Below are 20,132 nucleotides of genomic sequence, written 5' to 3'. Positions count from 1 at the left end.
ATTTATTAGCGTGAGAGACAGGGAATGAGAGAGAGACAGAAAGAGGGGCAGACAAGCAGAAAGGGAGAGAGATGAGAAGCATCAATTCTTTGTTGCAGCACTTTAGTTGTTCATTGATTGCTTTCTAACATGTGCCTTGACCTGGGGGCTCCAGCAAAGCCAGTGACCCCTTGATTTAACCAGCGACCATAGGGTCTTATCTGTGATCCATGCTCAAACAAGTGACCCTGCGCTCAAGCTGGATGAGCTCTTGCTCAAGCTGGCAACCTCAGAGATTTGGACCTGGGTCCTCTGCATCCCAGTTCAACATTCTATTCACTGCGCCACCACCTGGTCAGACCCTAACATCTTCTGAACAATAAAAAACCATAAGATACTTTATTTCAGATCTTCTTTGGTATTTAATATTATCTTTTCTGTAGCACACTTTCTCTGACCTAATTTAAGAATTATCAGAAATTTATCATATTGATTATTCAGCAAATGATAAATAAATTAATGCATATATTTACTAATTCCTTAACTTATTATTTATTTTTCTTGTATGTCACTTCCTTTTGTTTTCTGTGAAAAATTATCTCATAATAGTTTTTTCTTTGTCAAATTCTAAGTGTGATCTAAAAGCTATTTTTTTCTTATTGTTGAATGATAATGTGATACAGAAGTCCAGAGATAGCAGAGCAAATGACCTCTTGTTCAAGCCAGTGACCTTGGGCTCAAGACAGCAACATTTGGGCTCAAGCCAGTGATTGTGGGGTCATGTCTATGATCCCCCACACAAGCTGGCGACCCTGCACTCAAGTTGGTGAACCCATGCTCAAGACAGATGAGTCCATGCTCAAGCTGGTGATCTCGGGTTTTGAACCTGGGTCCTCAGTGTCTTAGGTCGATGCTCTATCCATTGGGCCACTGCCTGGTCAGACCTTATTTTTCATTTTAGAAGTTATATTGAATTATTTTTCAAATAATTTTATATTACCTATGAATGAATAAATAGTATTTATGATTTTAAGTTATTTTTATATTTTTGGTTGTTTTTTTAAGAATACTTTTATGTTCTCCTTTAAATTCTCTGATATATTTATTTTTTTGAAAGTGCTAAAGCTCTTGTTGATAGCAACTGATTTTTCCCTTAGGATAGTTTATTTCCTTTTGAGGGATTCTTTTAATTTCTTGAGCTCACCTTTGAAGGGTTGTATTTAATTTGTTCACCCCTGTGTACAGATAAATATGCCTTGATTCTAGAAATATTTATTCAAAATAATTTTGTTGCTCTGGCTTACACTATTCTAAGTGTAACTAAGTTTGAACATGTTATAAGTTATTATTATTTTTGGGTGCCTATCCACAGGAAGAAATGCAGTTTTAGATCTCATATCGATGACTTTGATTTTCTATTTCCCATGACTAACTTTCCTCCTATGACTTCAAGTACGGATGAAATGTTTTCAGTATTTGTCTTTGAAGAGAACAAGCCTTTGTTCTAGCTACCTGCTTCCACTGAGACAAATGTTCCATCTTCTCTTCCAGGTAGTGTTTAAAAGCCTAGTCTGTAAGTTCCTAATCATATCTCCATAGACCACAAAGGTATAAATATACATATAATTTTAGTTTTTGTCACTTCTGGCTATCTAGCATCAATAGGTTTATTTTATTTTTTTAAATGTTATTTTATATTACTTTTATATTTTACATCATTTTGAGCATATTTTCCTTATTATACTAAAACTGGCTACTAGATCTTGCAACTGGAAACAAATAGGGAATAACTGTCCTGTATTTTAAAATAACAATAACACTAAAAGGGCACTGGCTGGATAGCTAAGTTGGATAGAGCATCCTCCCAATACACCAAGATTATGGGTTTGTCTCCTGGTCAGGACACATACAGGGATCAGTCAGTGAATATATAATTGAGTGAAACAACAAGTCAGTATTTCTCTCTCTCTCTCTCTTTCTCCTCTTTCATTCTCTCTCCTCAATTGTCTTTCAACAATCAATAATTTTAATTAAAAAACATTTAAAAAGGACTGAAACAATTGTGTAGAATGGCAACTCTTTTCCTAATTTGATGTCTGCTAATGTACCTCACTGATTGACTGATATATTCTCTGGACTCATTATTTGAACTTGGATGAATATTATTGAACAGAAGAATGTAGATATGGCAAAGATATGGAATAGCCAGCACTACATTTGTTTAGAATGCTAAGAGTGAAGAAATCTACCAGTGATCAAGAGGACCCTATAAAGAGAGTCCACTTTTGAAATCACTTAGGATTGACCACTCAGGAAGCTGGCTGTGGAGCAAAGGTGCTGTAATGTACACAACTGTGAGACTGAAGATGCCATGCTGGAGTCAGTCCATCAGATCAGGAAATTGTGCAGAGGATTCTTTTCCTACATGGTCCCCGCATTATTCACACAAGACATCCATTGGGTAAACAACTTTGTGTTCCCTTTTTCATAGAAAACATTGATACCAAGCTTGTCTTGAAAAAACAGCAGCAAACAAGGGTCTATAAGAGTGGACAGGTACATATACAAAATGGCACTTTCCTCCAAGATCTATTTCTCCTTCCTACGTGAACATGGCAAATGACAGTAAACTCAGAAAAGGAAGAGGAGAAGAAAGAGGAGGAGTTAGAGGGGGTCATCTTGAAAAAAGGATACAGTCAACCTTTCTTTCCCAAGTCCCTCCTATGAACACCTTGCCAATGCTGATGGGAGGGAGAAAAACCAATATTAATTGACCATGGAATAAATATTTAAACTTGACTAAGACTCTAATGTACTTAACCATGAACACAAAATAATGGACTGCCCAAAATGTAGTTAAGGGAAAAGAAAAAGAGATTCAATGAAGCGTGATTAGAATGCAATGACTGGAAAAATAGTTAAAATAAATTCATTTTGATGAATTGTACAATAAAGCAGTTAGTATGTTTTTGTACCAGGGGTGAGGCCTGTCTTTGTCAGCTAAGCCCTTCTTATTGATGACATGTCATTTATTTAATAAATGAAATTATCTTCAGTGTGGCGAGAAAAGCATTTTGCTGATTTTCATGACAGAATTTTGATATATGTGAAGAAGTATGATTCTGAAACTCATAAGAAGCTAAAAGTACTAAATTTTTAAAGAAAATATAGTGTATTATAAAACATTTATTATCAGGGATGTGTGTGTGTTCTTAAACTATAAGAACTCACTACAGAGAAGTACGGTGTCCTGCCACTTTTTAGAAGAGTAGACTCACATTTTATTTAACTGAGCTGCTCTCTTCTCTACCCTTTTTTCTTCCAACAGGCCCAAGCATTTGGCTTATTTGCATTTTTTTCTAACTGCTTTTACCAATAATCTGCATGGATACTATCTGCGCATCCCTGTTTATTTTTCTTTTCAGCTTTATTCAGATATAAGCTTATGTATAAATATATATATAATATATCTACACACAATTATATAATATACACACATATATTATATACATATATATACACATATATGTATATTCTTAAATGTAGTATGGAATGTAATAGTAGTTGATTTATAGAGTGACAGGGATTAACAAAAGTGACAATAAAAATTATAGATATGGTTAAACATATTAGAAAAGTAACTTATTAAAGTGACAATAGCATTATGATAGATTAAAAGCATGAGATTTGTATCATAATGTTCCAATTAATAGTATGCAGTTGAAGAATCTGAATTTAAATCTTAGCTTCATATTTACTACTTGGGTAAATTTAGACAAACCACCATACTTTTGAATCATTGATTTGTGTTGAATAGTACAATATATGTCTCTGTGAACATGTATGTATGGGGGTTTTGTGTATATGTGTGTGCGTGTGTGAAAGGGCAAAAGAGAGAGAGAGAGAGAGAGAGAGAGAGATTAGGATAAAACAGTAGTTATGTGCATTTAGGGAGAGGAGCTGAATCAGGACCACTCTTTAGAAAAAGCAACCAGTTTCTTGGCAACCCTTCCCACAAGGCAAGAGAAAGATTACTTTGACCTTACTTTCCTAATTTTCATTTCCTGTATGCTCCACACCGGGTACCCCCAGGCCCTAGAAACCATAGAATGCAGACTCTAATGACATAGTAAATGTAATCACAAGGCATTTATTAAATCTTTTAAGGAAGTCTAAAGGAGCAAATGGAAGATGATCTAATATAGTAAAAAATTATTCAAATCAATGAATGAATATTTTCATCTGGTATTTCAGAGTATTCAATTTATTCACCAAATTCAAAATATAATTGTGATAGCTTGACCTTTAATTATAATTATTTAACATATTTGTTCATCATGTTTGTTCACAAATATATATCATTGGCAAAAAATATCCAGAATATATATTCAATAATGAACAAACTTCACACAGTGAAGGAAACAATTTTATGCAAAATAATAGCCTTTTTATTGCTTCAAAGACACTGATAGTGCTGCTCACTCACTTTTAGGAATTCATTGGGAAAAATTCAACAAAGGTGTCTAATCTAAGAGTGTTACATAATCAAAGAATAGAACAACTAAATTAGCTACTTGTTTTTTAACTATTATTATTATTATTATTATTATTATTATTATTATTATTTAGAGAGAAGCAGGGAGAAAGAGACAGAGACAGGAACACTAAGCTGTTCCTATCTATACTTTGACCAGGGATCGAACCAGCAACTCCTGTGCTTCAGGTTGATGTTCCAACCAGCTGATCCATCTGACCAAGGCCTAAATTAGCTACCTGTTCATACTACATTAAATACAGTAGTAGCATGTTAAAGAAAAAAATATAGTATGTTAAGTAAATTTTAAATTTTATGCAAAAGAGAAATATATATATTTCTCTTTATTCTGTTTCCCATTTGATGCTGTACACTAAACAAATTAGTCATAAATGAAATATAAATATTAAAAGAAAAATACAACCAAATAAACAACTTGATTTAAAATTTATTATTTCTCTGTTATTTTATGTGATAAAGTTACAAGATTCATTGTCCACAATAAATTTAAACTAATTGTATAGTCTTCTAACACCAAGAGAAACAAGTTTCAAGATTTTAATTATTTTACTATGACTTTAAGTAAAATATAAGTTAATATTTGAACTGGTGAAACTATACTACATAAATACTGTGCAAGTTTTTCAACACATCTTTCAATCTTAAATTAGGTAAAAATAGAAAACTTAAAAGCAACAATAATAACTACCAGAGCTAGCTGGCTTAATACTGAATTACCTTGGTAATATATAAATTAAAAGCACTATCTGCAAAAGTATAAATCTTCTGGCTAAATACCTTCATTTTGAAAAAGAACAAACAAAAGTGGCAGTTATGAATTTATTTTTAAAATTTCTCTTACAGGAATATATACTCTAAAGATCTAGAAAATAGAAAAAAAACTGATCTAACCATTTAACAAATTTCAAAAGCATTGTGACATATTTGTTATGAAGTTCTGCTGTTTGAGTTTTTGGTATTTTGAGAAGGGAAATATGTTTTTGTCATATTTTGAGGTGACAATTTTCTTGCAGGAGACATAAAATAGATTATATTGGAAACCCTATCCTAAGAAACCACTTTAATAATATTTAACCATAAAATATAATAAAGCAAAATCATCACCTTGGTTGTCAGTGACTTAAATGACTGCCATCAAGAGTCATTATTTTGATGGCATTGTGTGTTTACACCTACTATATTTTTGAGGGATAAAAATTCCTTCAATTTATACCTCTTTTTAACCCAAAAGAAAATGAACCACTTAGAGAGTGAAAAGAACATAGTAATTTCCTACTATTACTTTTTTAACCCTCAGCCAGAAAGTTTACAATTAAAAGACTGCCATCCTTTAAAAATTAAGGTAATGAGGTTAAACTTTATTTTAGGATTATCAAGTGACTTATAGAAAAATATTTGAGAGTAAGTTATAAACTAAAAGAGCAACACCAGTGTTAATATTGCTACTTACACTTCCATAATGATTTCTAAGAATAACATGTATGCCAACTAACATGACGAACAGTGGGGGACAAATTATTGTTACTCTCACTTATGTCCTTGCAAGTTTTAGGATTAGTTTTGAGATGTGAAAGCAAGAAATGTATTAAAAATCATCTCAAAATGCCAGGTAAAATACTTTAACTGGATATTAAGAAGTCCAAAGCACTTTCCTCAGTATTTGCAAACTCCCAGAGGCATGTTTTCAAACTACTCTCTACTTCTACCTTCTGTGTATTTATAATTTTTTGCCTGCATCAGCCGGGAAACAGAATTTGCTCTTGTTATTCTTTGTCATACACACATATACACACTAGAATCACATCACGTATTCTGGATTAGAATAAAATGAACCTATATGAATCACATAGGTGCTTCATACTGCATATAACTGGGACCTTTTTTTCTTTTCTAACTCCCTTATCTCTTTAATCTGTCCAACATTCTTTTCTGTAAAGAACCAACATTTGTTGGTTATGGTCAGACTCTTTGAAAACTTAGGATTTCCATATTCCATATTATATATACATACATTATATATTATTTTTTTATTAGATGAATTATGGTGCCAGTGGTTGAAGTATATTGTCTTTTTTCTATAATCATGTAACTTTTGGTGGTGTATTGGCCACCTGATGATTATTCAACCCCATGGAAGAAGCTAGGTATCATCTTAAACTTATTCAGATAAAAAATCTTTCTAAAATATGCTATAAATGATTGCTAAGATAGTAGAATATCTTTTCTAACATAATTTTAGGTATAAAATTTTCAATTATTATAAATAGTGAATAACTAGAAATATCAATAAAATAATCCCTTTTATGAGTTGTGGAGGATGTTATTTAATAGAGTTTTGACTTTAAAATGTCATTTGTGCTATACAATTTTAGATATCTCCAACATATTATAGTATTTTGTGTGCTCAGCATTATATATCATGGCTTTCAAGTGGAATCCAGTTAGAAAAACAGAAGCCATTGTAAGCACTTCAGAGATGAAAGATTTTACACTGAGAAGTAGAGGTTTAAAACATGTTTGCAGAGTTAAGAAAGTAACTATCAGGGAATTCATGAATGAATATTCAAGAAATTAGGATACAGTATGGAGATTCTACAAAAAAACTAAAACTAAATTTTGACCTGAAGATGGCAGCGGAGTAGGCAGATGCACAGACTCTCAGCTCACACCACCAAACTAGATTACAAATTAATTTAGGAAATACCAGCATGAAAAACGAACTCTGGACTACAAGAACAGCTCTCAAAAACCAAGGAGCAAAGAAGAAGCCACACCAAACCTGGTAGGGAGCTCCTGAATATCCCCTGCTTTCAGGAATGGGGGTGGTGAGGCTGAGAGCTCAGAAGGGCTCTCAATCCAAAGAAAAGAGCAGAAAATATTGCTCACAGCCACTTGCCTGGCGACCACGGAATGAGGTGTGTTGAAAGGGCTGGCTTAGGACATGGAAACAACCAAAAAGCCCATCAATAGATGACTGGATAGAGAAGATGTGGCACATATACACTATGGAATACTACTCAGCCATAAGAAATGATGACATCGGATCATTTACAGCAAAATGGTGGGATCTTGATAACATTATATGAAGTGAAATAAGTAAATCAGAAAAAAACAGGAACTGCATTATTCCATACATAGGTGGGACATAAAAGTGAGACTAAGAGACATTGATAAGAGTGTGGTGGTTACGGGGGGAGGGGGGAAAGAGAGAGGGAAAGGGGGAGGGGGAGGGGCACAAAGAAAATTAGATAGAAGGTGACAGGACAATCTGACTTTGGGTGATGGATATGCAACATAATTGAATGACAAGATAACCTGGACTTGTTATCTTTGAATATATGTATCCGGATTTATTGATGTCGCCCCATTAAAAAAATAAAATAAAATAAAATAAAAAAATAAAGGGCTGGCTTCTCTTCCAAAAAGAAAGGGGAGAGAGAGAGAGACAGATGGTGAGGGGCAGAGGAATGTAGGGATTGACCTGAGAAGCTGACTCATCCAGTGCTGGAGGCGGCCATAGCTGGGAGAGGGGCTGATCTTTCCACAAAACAAAAGACTGAAGTGCTTCTGAGTCACAGATCTCCAGACATCTCTCCAGCTTCAATCAGTGCAACAAGACACAGCTGAAAACAAGATGTGGAGAAGAGGGGTAGTAACTCAAGTCTCCATGGAGATCTGAGATATATCTCCTACTGAAGCTGAGAAAACACCCTGTCACCAGAGAGAGTAACTGGCAGATGAGGCCTTCAGAGTCTCAGTTTACACCCACTGCACTCCTGGATACAGTTTTCTCTCGCAGCAATATATTTGGTGATTTATCTCCACGGGCAAGTGAAATAAAAGACAGGATAAACAAATGGGACTATATGAAACTAAAAATCTTTTGCACAGCTGAAGACAATAAGACCATAATAAAAAGACAAACTACACAATGGGAGAACATATTTGACAACACGTCTGATAAGGGGTTAATAAGCAAAATTTATAAAGAACTTGTAAAACTCAACATCAGGAAGACAAACAGTCCAATCAAAAATTGAGCAAAAGAAATGAATAGACACTTCTCCAGAGAGGACATACAGATGGCCAATAGGCATAAGAAAAAATGCTCAACATCACTAATCATTAGAGAAATGCAAATTAAGACCACAATGAAATATCACCTCACACCAGTCAGAATGATGCTCATCAACAAAACAACACAGTATAAGTGCTGGCGAGGATGTGGAGAAAAGGGAACCATCCTGCACTGCTGGTGGGAATGCATACTGGTGCAGCCACTGTGGAAAACAGTATGGAGATTCCTCAAAATATTAAAAATCAAACTGCCTTTTGACCTAGCTATGCCATTTTTAGGAATATACCCTAAGAACACTATAGAACGGTTCCAAAAGAAGAAATGCACCCCCATGTTTATGTTAGCATTGTTCACAATAGCGAAAATCTGGAAACAGCCCAAGTGTCCCTCAGTGGATGAGTGGATTAAAAAGCTTTGGTACATATATAGTGTGCAATACTACTCAGCCATAAGAAATGATAACATCGGATCATTTACAATAATATGGATGGACCTTGATAACATTATACTGAGTAAAATAAGTAAATCAGAAAAAACTAAGAACTATATAAATCCATACATAGATGGGTCATAAAAATGAGACTCAGAGACATGGACAAAAATGTGATGATAATGGGGGGGGGCAGGGAGGGGGCGAGGAAGGAGAGAGAGGGGGTGGGGAAGGGGAGGGGCACAAAGAAAACCAGATAGAAGGTGACGGAAGACAATTTGATTTTGGGTGAGAGGTATGCAACATAATCAAATGTCAAAATAATCTGGAGATGTTTTCTCTGAACATATGTACCCTGATTTATCAATGTCACTGCATTAAAATTAATCAAATGTGAAAAAAATCCCACAAAAAACACAAAATCAAAAAACTAAAACTAGAAGTACCATATGATCTAACAATCTCACTTCTGGATATATACTGCTCAGAAAAATTAGGTGATATTTCAAAATAAATATGAAGCATTAAAATATCCCCTAATTTTTCTGAGCAGTATATATCCAAATGAAACTAAATTATTATCTTGAACAGATATCTGAACTCTTATGTTCATTGCAAAATATTCACAATGGCCAAGTTATGGAAAAAAAGTATGTGTTGGTCAATGGGTGACTGGATCAAGAAAATGTGATATATACTAAACATGCAATGGGATGACATCCTGGCTTAAAAAGTATGGAAACCCTCTTTTTTGAGAAAACATGGATGAAGCTGGAGAGAACTGTGCTAGTGTAATAAGTCAAGCAAAGTATGACATATACTGCATGATATAATTTTTATGTAGAATTAGAAAAAAAGTTGAGGATTCCAAAATGACTACAGATTAGGTAGAAGCTACTGACCAGTTCCTAATCCCAAACAAAATTTACAGCTAAATTATAGTGCTAACAATCTGAGTAACCAATTGAAGTCTAGCTAAACTAAAATATTATCACCAATGACTGCAGAAGAAGCCATGTAGAGACCGATAGAAAGGGCAGAGATGTGGAAATGGCTGGCCCTGTACCCGGGTGTGGCGGCTGCAGTGGCCGGACTCCCTCTCTCTGGAACAGAGTTCTCAACTTCTAGCAGGGATCTCTGGTCCAATGTAGCAAAGATGAGAAGAGGAGTGCATAATGCGCCTGGGGTGAAAATCAGAAGGGATGGAATCTGCCTGGGTGACTCCACCTACAACAGAGGTAAACATTCTGTCCTTAAAGCACCAGCACAGAGAGTGCACTCCCTGCCCGTGACTGCTGGTGGAACCACTCTGTCAGGCTCATTCCAGCAGAGGGTTAGCAGGTTGCAACCAGCAGTGACTTCTGGGATGCTCTTTCTTGGGAGAGGCCTGTGGTGGAGATACAGACAGGGAATGTAAAGTGAGGCTTTGGAAAAAGGATCTGTCTTTCCCACCTTGAGTGCATAGCCAGCACCCCTCCCCTCTGGTGCAGGTGAGTTCACTGCAACGGGGAGACCAAAGAGCCAAGCAGAGCTGGAACTTTCTGTAGCTCACAGCTAATGCCCTCTCCTTGCTTGGCCCACTTGTGTGGCTAGGTCTCCTGTACATAAGGAGACCAGAGAGTGTTGCAGAACTGGGACAAAATACCAACAAGACAACAGCAGCCTTAATGGCACACTGAATCAGATGGCTTAACTGGTATTTACAGAGTACTTTATTCCAAAGCAGCAGAATACGCATTCTTCTCAAATGCACAGTGAACATTCTCAAAGACTGACCATGTGTTAGGACACAAAATAAATCTTAACAAATACAAGAATGTTGAAATCATATCAAATATCTTCTAGTTTCAAACCACAGTAGTATAAAATGAGAAATCAACTACAAAAACAAAACAAAACTGAGAAACATTCAAACACTTGAGGCTATATATCATCATATTGAACAATGAATGGGTCAACAATGAGATAAAAAAGAAATACAAAAAAAAAATAAAAAGGAAATACAAAATGACTTGGAAACAAATGAAAATGAACAAAAAATAACACCAAATCTGTGGAAAACAGCAAATGCAACCCTGAGAGGGAAGTTCTTAGCATTCTAGGCCTACGTCAAGAAGCAAAAAAGCTCAAATAAAAAAATCTAACTGTACACCTAAAAAAACCCAACAAAGCCTAGAGTAAGTATAAGGAAAGAAATAATGAAGATATGTCACCTCAAGCAAAGGAAACAAAGAAAAAATAAGGACATGAGGTTTCATCAAAATAAAATGTTTTTGCACAACAAAATAGATCATAAAAAAGTGAAAAGAAATCCACTGAATGGGAGGTCATATCTGCCAATACATCTGATAAGGGCTTAATATAAGAAATTTACAAGGAATGCATAAAACTTAACACCAAAAAGCAAAGAAGCCAAAAAAAAAAAAAAAAAAAAAAAAAAAAGAAAAAGAAAAACCAATTAAGAAATGGGCAATGGACCTGAATAAGTGCTTCTCCAAAAAAGACATATGGCCGGTTGGCTCAGTGGTAGAGCATTGGCCTGGCGTGCAGAGGTCCCGGGTTTGATTCCCGGCCAGGGCACACAGGAGAAGCGCTCATCTGCTTCTTCACCCCTCCCCCTCTCCTTCCTCTCTGTCTCTCTCTTCCCCTCCTGCAGCCAAGGCTCCATTGGAGCAAAGATGGCCCGGTCGCTGGGGATGGCTCCTTGGCCTCTGCCCCAAGCGCTAGAGTGGCTCTGGTCGCGGCAGAGCGACGCCCCCGAGGGGCAGAGCGTCGCCCCCTGGTGGGCGTGCTGGGTGGATCCTGGTCGGGCGCATGTGGGAGTCTGTCTGACTGTCTCTCCCTGTTTCCAGCTTCAGAAAAATACAAAAAAAAAAAAAAAAAAAAAAGACATATATATGGCCAACAGGCATATAGATGCTCAGTGTCACTAATTATCAGATAAATGCAAATTAAAGCCACAATGAAATGTCACCTCACTCCTGTCTGAATGGCTATCATCAATAAATCAACAAACATCAGACATTAGCAAGGATGTGGACAAAAGGGAACTTTTGTGCACTGTTAACAGGAGTGAAGACTGGTGCAGCCACTGTGGAAGGCAGTATAGAGTTACCTCAAAAACTTAAAAATGGAACTGCCTTATGACTCAGCAAAGAATTGGAAATATATCCAAAGAAAACTGAAACACTAATTTAAAAGAATATATGTTCACTGCAGCATTATTTACAATAGCTAAGATTTGGAAGCAGCCCAAGTGTCCATCTGTAGATGAGTGGATAAAAAAACTGTGGTATATTTATACAGTGGACTACTACTCAACCATAAAAAAGGAAATCTTAACCTTTTGCAACAGCATGGTGGACCTGAAGATTACTATGCTAAGTAAAATAAGCCAGCTAAAGAAAGATGAGTACCATACAATATCACTTACATGTGGAATCTAATGAACAAAATTAACAAACAAAATAAAACAGACTGTTGGAGAACAGACTGACAGGTGTCAGAGGGATGGGGTTTGGGATGCTGGGTAAAAAGGTGAAAGGATAAGCAAAGAGAAAACTTACAGAGAACAGTGTGGGGATTGCAGGAGGGACCAGGGTGTAGGGGATGTGGACGCGGGTAAGGGGGATAGATGGTGATGGAGGGAGACTTGACTTGGAGTGGTGAACACACAACACAGTGTACAGATGACATACTGTAGGATTATACACCTGAAACCTGTATAATTTTATTAACCAATGTCACCCCAATAAATTCAATTAAATTTTTTGTTAAAAAGTCAAACTCATAGAGAGAATGGTGTTTGCCAGGGGATGATAGGTGATGGAGATAGAGAGAAATTGGTAAAAGAATTAAAATTGCAATTATAACATGAGAAAGGTCTGAGGTGCTAATGTAATACATGCTGACTATTGTTGATAACACTGTACTGTACAACTGAAATTTGCTGAGAGTAGAGCTTAAATGTTCTCACCAAAAATAAAATTAATTAATTAATTAATTAAGTGAGGTGATAGATGTATTAATTAACTCAGTAGGAAAAATCCTTTAATAATATATATATGTATTTCAAATCATTACATTGTACACTTTTATTATCTTACAATTTTTTTAAAATCATACTTCTACAAGGTCGAAAAAAAAAATTGTGTACAGCTAATAAGTGGTAGAGCTGAGTTTTAAACCCAGGCAGCTGAGATCCAGCAACCACACATTTAATCACTAATCTTTACTGACAGAAACTGTTCTCTCAAATTACATCTTAATGGTTTTATGACGTATTAAGCTTATAGAATAATGTAAGGGCATTATTAAATTCCAGGCTGCTTGAAAAACCTATAGCTTAGGGATGTCCCTGCTTTTGTGAGTTCCAAAGTCAAGAAATGATTGTTGGAGCTGCAACTATTCATGAGAATTTTGTCATGTAGAACTTATCTGAGTCAACTCTCAATACAGACACTAAGCTGCAATCTATGAATAATTTAACAACTCCCTCCAATGGAGCACACTTCATGAACACTGCAGAGAGATCAAGCTCTTCATCAGATCAAAAACAAAAAAGAATCCTAGGAATCCTTGATGACTATGAAGCATGTTTGAGCCATTCTGACACAAGCTCCTCCCAAAAGTGAAGTGACTATATCTGTTTCTTAATGAGTGAAGCTATTTAAAATAAACATCACTCATAACCTTCAACATGTGATGCTATGCAACACATGGTAGGAAAATAAATCAATACTTGAATTGTCCAACAGAGAAGGTTAACAAAGGCAGAGGAGCCACAAATGTATTTCAAGAATGGTAAAACAATAGAGAAGTCTATTGCACATTGAAACTCAAAAGCTGATTCTTAATTGTTTATTATTTATTGATTGCTAGTTACCATGGGTTTTGAATTATCAAACTCTGGGGGAAATGTTTATGTTGTGAAAAGATTTTGCTATTTATAAACTAAATCTCATGATCACTCTTTTTTTCTTGACTCTATCTTATTTTACTCATAATGCCAATTAGCTTAAGAACTTATTTCCTCCTAATAGTAAAATAGATGCTTTGGTAGAGACATGCTAAATGGGTATTTTAGAATGCTTATAGCAGGGAGAAAAATAACTACAATTCTTTGTTTTATCTTTTTTACTATTCAGACATTTTACAAGTTTAATAAACTGCCTTTTTATAGTTTTTCTAGTTTAAAGTTTTAGACTTTAATGGAAATACTAAAACAAAACATGATGATAAAAATGTTCTTAAATAATATAATGCCTAAGAGAGCTCCTAAAATCAACTTTATCTATTCCTTGCAGGCACAGCCTTAAAATATCATAAGATGTGAACTCTATTTAGCTGACACTTTGGTGGTATAAGTATTTTCCACAACTAATCAGCACCTGAATAATCAAAGGTGTGTATCATCCATCAGCTTTAATGAAGCATTAAAATACTTTAATGGAACTTAGGGTAATTAGAAAGTCTCTTATGCAGTTCATCTTAACAAGAACATCTTCAGGATTAATAATAATAGAGTAAATTTTCCAAAAAAAAATGGGCCCTTACTTTACTTCAGCAATCCCATGTGTAAAACTAAAAGTGTTTTATGTGTTTCAAGGTGTTGGGTATAATTTGTGATAAACTGTTATGAAGTACTAATATCACCTTAGTTGAAGTTATGTCTATTGTTCTTCCTTAAGGATCAGTCATAAGAGAGAAAAGGGAAAAACTACAATTTTCTAAAAGTTCAGAATTACATTTGAAAGAATCTAGTGCCTTAGAGAAGCCATTTTACCCTATATATTGATATTTATCTAATAAGGCCTTTAAGGCTACTGGATCAAAATAAAATTTGCTACATATTAACAGGTTGTGTATTACAGTTTAACAAAACTAGTTGGTATGACTGATATTTAACATTATTTTTATAAATATTTGCCGATCAACCACTTCTGCAACAATGTAAATTAATTCAACTGAAAAGCAGGAGAATTATTAAATGAGCTTGTTGTTGAGGTAGATGTACTGACAGCATTTCAGCAATTGCTTTTGTACTGAACATTTATCATCCCTTTATTTCTTATTTACGGAGTATATAACAACTAAATTTCCCAACCTGATTTGTGGCCAACACAATAATAGAAGCTAGTTATAAATCAGTAGGCTGGGATTATGCCCTTTTGCCTCTAAATCCTCTCTCTCCTACATGAGGATTAAAAGCTGTGCTCTGGTCATTGTTTTTCACATTTAGGTTACCTCTGTGCTACAAGATGATGGAGCAGAGAGAGGTAATACATCTAGGACTTTGAATAAGTATGAAACTCCTCATGAACCCTGGACATTTTGTGTCAACTGATTTTAGGTAAGAAAAAAATAAATACCTGGCTGCTTAAATAATTTCAATATTTTTACTAAATATAAATTATAAGATAGTATGACAAGTTAAATATACATTATACAATATTTTTTTAAAAAGCTATGTACAGTACTTACATAAAGAATAAATAAATTAATTTTTAATATATTATAAAATAACAAAAATAATTATAATGATAAAATCAATATAAAACATTGAAAAAAAATTATAGCATGGAATCTAGATCCAAGATCCTAGGATTCAAAACTAGCCCTTTATGTCCATCAAAATCTACTTTATATATTTAATTTTTAATTTTTTTACAGGGACAGAGAGAGAGTCAGATAGAAGGATAGATAGGGACAGACAGACAGGAACAGAGAGATGAGAAGCATCAATCATCAGTTTTTCATTGTGACACCTTAGTTGTTCATTGATTGCTTTTTCATATGTGCCATGACCACAGGCCTTCAGCAGACTGAGTAACCCCCTGCTCGAGTCAGTGACCTTGGGTCCATGCTAGTGAGCTTTTTGCTCAAGCCAGATGAGCCCGCACTCAAGCTGGCAACCTCGGGGTCTCGAACCTGGGTCCTTCCTCATCCCAGTCCGACGCTCTATCCACTGTACCACTGCCTGGTCAGGCTGCTTTATATATTTAGGTGCTCCTATATTGGGTGCACATATACGGCTGTATCTTCATGTTGGATTGCTCCCTTTACCATTATGTAGTAACCTTCTTTGTCCTTTACTATATAGGCTTTGTTTGAAAAACTAGTTTGTCAGCTGTATGCATTGCTACTACAGATTTTTTTTTTTTATTTCCATTTGCAGGGAATATTTTTTCCATCCTTTCACTTTCAGTCTCTGTGTGTATCTTTTGTTCTGATGTGGGTTTCTTGTAGACAACATATATATGGATCATGCTTTCTTATCCATTCAGTTACCCTATGTCTTTTGACTGGAGCACTTAATCCATTTATATTTAAGGTTATTATTTATATGTACTTATTTATTTATTGCCATTTTATTCTTTAAAACTATAATCCTCTTTCTCTTCTTATAGCAGGCCCTTTAACATTTCTTGGAATACTGGTTTGGTGCTGATTAACTCCTTTAGTCTTTTTTGTTTTTGCTGCTCTGCTTCTGTGCTTGCATTTATCTTATCCTCTACATTGCTGATTCAATCCTCTGCTTCATGCAACCTGCTGCTGATTTCTTCTAGTGCAGTCTTCATTTCGTATATTGTATCTGCCATTTCTGACTGGTTCTTTTTTATGGATTCAATGTCCTTTTTAAGCTTACTATCTCTTTGTTTAAGCTGTCACTCAGAGCACCCATTCCTACTCTAAGATCTTTGAGCATCCTAATAACCATTATTTTAAACTCTGCCTCTGGTAGTTTGGTTGCTTCCATTTAATTTAATTCTTTTTCTGGGCATTTGTCTGTGTATTAGGTAACTGCTCTGACTCCAAAATTTGATGTTATGTCTTTATGAGAAAGGTGAGCTCAGTGTTACTACCCTCTAGGCCAGTGGTCCCCAACCCCTGGGCCCCGGACCGGTACCGGTCCGTGGGCCATTTGGTACAGGTCCGCAGAGAAAGAATAAATAACTTACATTATTTCTGCTTTATTTATATTTAAGTCTGAACGATGTTTTATTTTTAAAAAATGACCAGATTCCCTCTGTTACATCCATCTAAGACTCACTCTTGACGCTTGTCTCAGTCACGTGATACATTTATCCGTCTTACTCTAAAGGCCAGTCTGTAAAAATATTTTCTGACATTAAACCGGTCCATGGCGCAAAAAAGGTTGGGGACCACTGCTCTAGGCCACCTGAGCTCCTCGCTCTAGGAATGTTTCTTAAGTGTTATGTTTATCCTCCAGTTGTATCTGAGTCTTAAATGCTATTAGCCCTTCTGTGGATGGAGTTCACCCTTCGGGCTGGCAGGCTCTAAGGGTCAGCCTTAATCTTGTGTATTAGATGCTGTGCAGTGTTTATCCTCTGAGGTGTAGGTATTCCAAGCAGGGTCTGGTGCCGCAGGGCTCCTCCTTTGGGCATGTGACTTGTGTGGCTAGTTGAGTCCAGTGCTGGTGGGGTCTTCAACCCACTACTGGTTGTATTGGATCTGGGTCCTCTTGGGTGGGGTTTGGGTACAGGTACAGGTTGATGTCAGATATTGTTTGTGTAACCCACCATGGGCTACCTGTCTGGAGCTACCACTCTATTCACTGTTTGTGTCTACATTTTCTGTGCCTGCATGTTTGTGGGGGGGGTGCCAACCTGTGTATAAGGACCAATTTTCTCCTGCAAAGAGCTGACAGCAGTTCCAAGTTCCTTAAGATTTGCCTCCACTTTTCAACTGCTCCACCTCCTCTTTCAGCTGTCTAATCTTCCTGCAGAGCTTTCATCAGAAAGACTGTAGATGGGGCTCAGATTGGCCTCACCCCACCAACCCCTCCACAGGTTAGATGTTGTGTGTTAGGGCAACTGAGGTTGGGAGGAAGTTAGCGAGTCCCCTTACTTGAGAGGGAGTTCTCTTAGGTATGGGAAGTGGCCCCTACTCCAGAGCTTGATCCCTCAGACACTCCTGGATACTCCAATTCTGTTTCTCCCCAACCAGGAGAGCAGCAGGTTCAGACTTGGTGGGGGCAACAGTCCCCTCTGCAGAAGTTCTTTCAGCTGGGGAGTCCCTGGTCTCAGGGAGGAAGACTGAGATAGTCTTCCACTATGGCTGATTTTGACTCTTCCCCAGGAGATCCCTAAGCCCCTTGACTGAACCCAACAGTAGTCTCCAAGGAACTCACACTTTGAATGTATGAGCTCTAAGCCTCCTCCTTCCCCCCTGTGGAACTTGGCCCAGTGGGGCAGAGTATCCAGAACCCAAGTCAGTTCAGCTGATTGTGAAGCTCTCCCTCATCCAACACATATGAGCTGCTGTGCAGTTGCCGACCACAGAAAGTGAAACTCACTTCAGCTGGGTTTGGTGCCTAACAAACTCTCCCTTTCGATATACTGCTAGTAATACTAGTTGGATCATTCTAGCTGGCCACTAACTGTGTTAGTACTGGGCCTCTGGTGAAGATGAGGATAAGACTCTGCCCAGGACTGGCCCTCAGCAGCATATTTGGAGCTGTAAGCAATCCAGTGTTTGTGGGTGCCTCTGCTGGGCTTAGGTGCATATGAAAGGACCAAGCTGCAAACCTAGGCTGGTTTTTACCAGCACCAGGCCAGCGGTAAGTCAGCAAAGACCCAAGGTTCCATAAAATCCACCTCTTGCTATCTCTGTGTGCTGGCTGCTTTGAACTAATTAGGCACACAAGAGCTGGCGAGTGTGGTTCTGACATCAGAACCCAGGTGTTGGTCTGCTCTGAGTGTTTTCATAGACCTCAGTAGGGTGTGGCTACTAGAAGTCTGGCAGGTGTGGCCTCTGAGACCCAGGGGTGTGGTCTGCCCACAGTCAGGACATTTTCTACTGAACCTCCTGTGAGGCAGAAGCACCAGTTATATTCTCAAGAAAGTGGAGGGAAATGCTCTGGTTTCAACGCCAGACAACTGAGTCACTGTCATCTCTGAGTCTTTTTAGCCACCTACTTTCTCTCCAAGGCTGCCTACTTCTCATCAGGGCCCAATGTTCATAGAGTGAGGCCTGAGAATTTCCAAGGTGGGGCAGTTGCTTTTCCAGCCTTATGCCACACAGAAGTGACTGCTCCATCTAAGAAGGATGGTGACTGCAGTATTGGAGAATGATTCAGCACAGGGGTCTTGGTGGCTGCTTCCCCACTGTGTCTCTCCGCAGGGCCTCCAATCTCCCACTCTCCTCATACAACTCTAGTTCTCTCAGCCCTCCCTCTGCTGGAGCCCAGGATAAGTGACTATGAACAAGATTTTTTGTGGTGGGCCTTCAAGAGGGTGCCTGCATCTCTGAAATCTCACAGACAACAGAAATCTTACCTCTTTTTACCACTAAATGTTCTGTGGGTGCCTCTTCTACACTCTGGTGCTCTAGGCTGGGGAGCCCAGCCTGGGGCTTAGGACTCTCACCTCTCAGGGAAAACCTCCCCACTCTCACTCCAGACACTCAGGTGCTATTTGCTCCTGGGAGCAGGGACAACCCTTTTTTGTATCTCAGCCCTCCCTACCAGTCGCGATGTGGCTCCGTCTGTGAATCCTTGGTTATAGACCCCTCTTCATTTAGTTCTGAGTTAGTTTTACAGGATGATTGTTCTTTTTTTTCTTTTCTTTTTTTACAGAGACAGAGAGAAAGTCAGAGAGAGGGGTAGACATGGACAGACAGACAGGAATGGAAAGATGAGAACCATCAATCATTAGTTTTTTGTTGAGCCTTGCGACACCTTAGTTGTTCATTGATTGCTTTCTCATATATGCCTTGACCGTGGGCTTTCAGCAGACTGAGTAACCCTTTGTTCAAGCCAGCGACCTTGGGTCCAAGCTGGTGAGCTTTGCTCAAACCAGATGAGCCTGCACTCAAGCTGGCGACCTCAGGGTCTGGCACCTGGGTCTTCCGCATCCCAGTCCGATGCTCTATCCACTGTGCCACCGCCTCGTCAGGCTGTTCTTAAATTTGTTTATAACTCCAGTTTGGTCCTGGGAGCTGGTGAGTGGGATGTCCATCTGCTTACTCTGTTGCCATCTTAGATTGATCTTACAATCTTATCTTTCCATTAATTCTTTTCATTCTTGGTTTAAAAATAGTAGGCAAGAAATGTATTGAGATAAAAG

The sequence above is a fragment of the Saccopteryx leptura genome, chromosome 4 (genome assembly GCF_036850995.1).
Source record: "Saccopteryx leptura isolate mSacLep1 chromosome 4, mSacLep1_pri_phased_curated, whole genome shotgun sequence".
In the NCBI taxonomy this organism is placed as follows: Eukaryota; Metazoa; Chordata; class Mammalia; order Chiroptera; family Emballonuridae; genus Saccopteryx; species Saccopteryx leptura.
The sequence above is the reverse complement of the archived record's forward strand: the minus strand, read 5'-3'. Positions refer to the sequence as shown.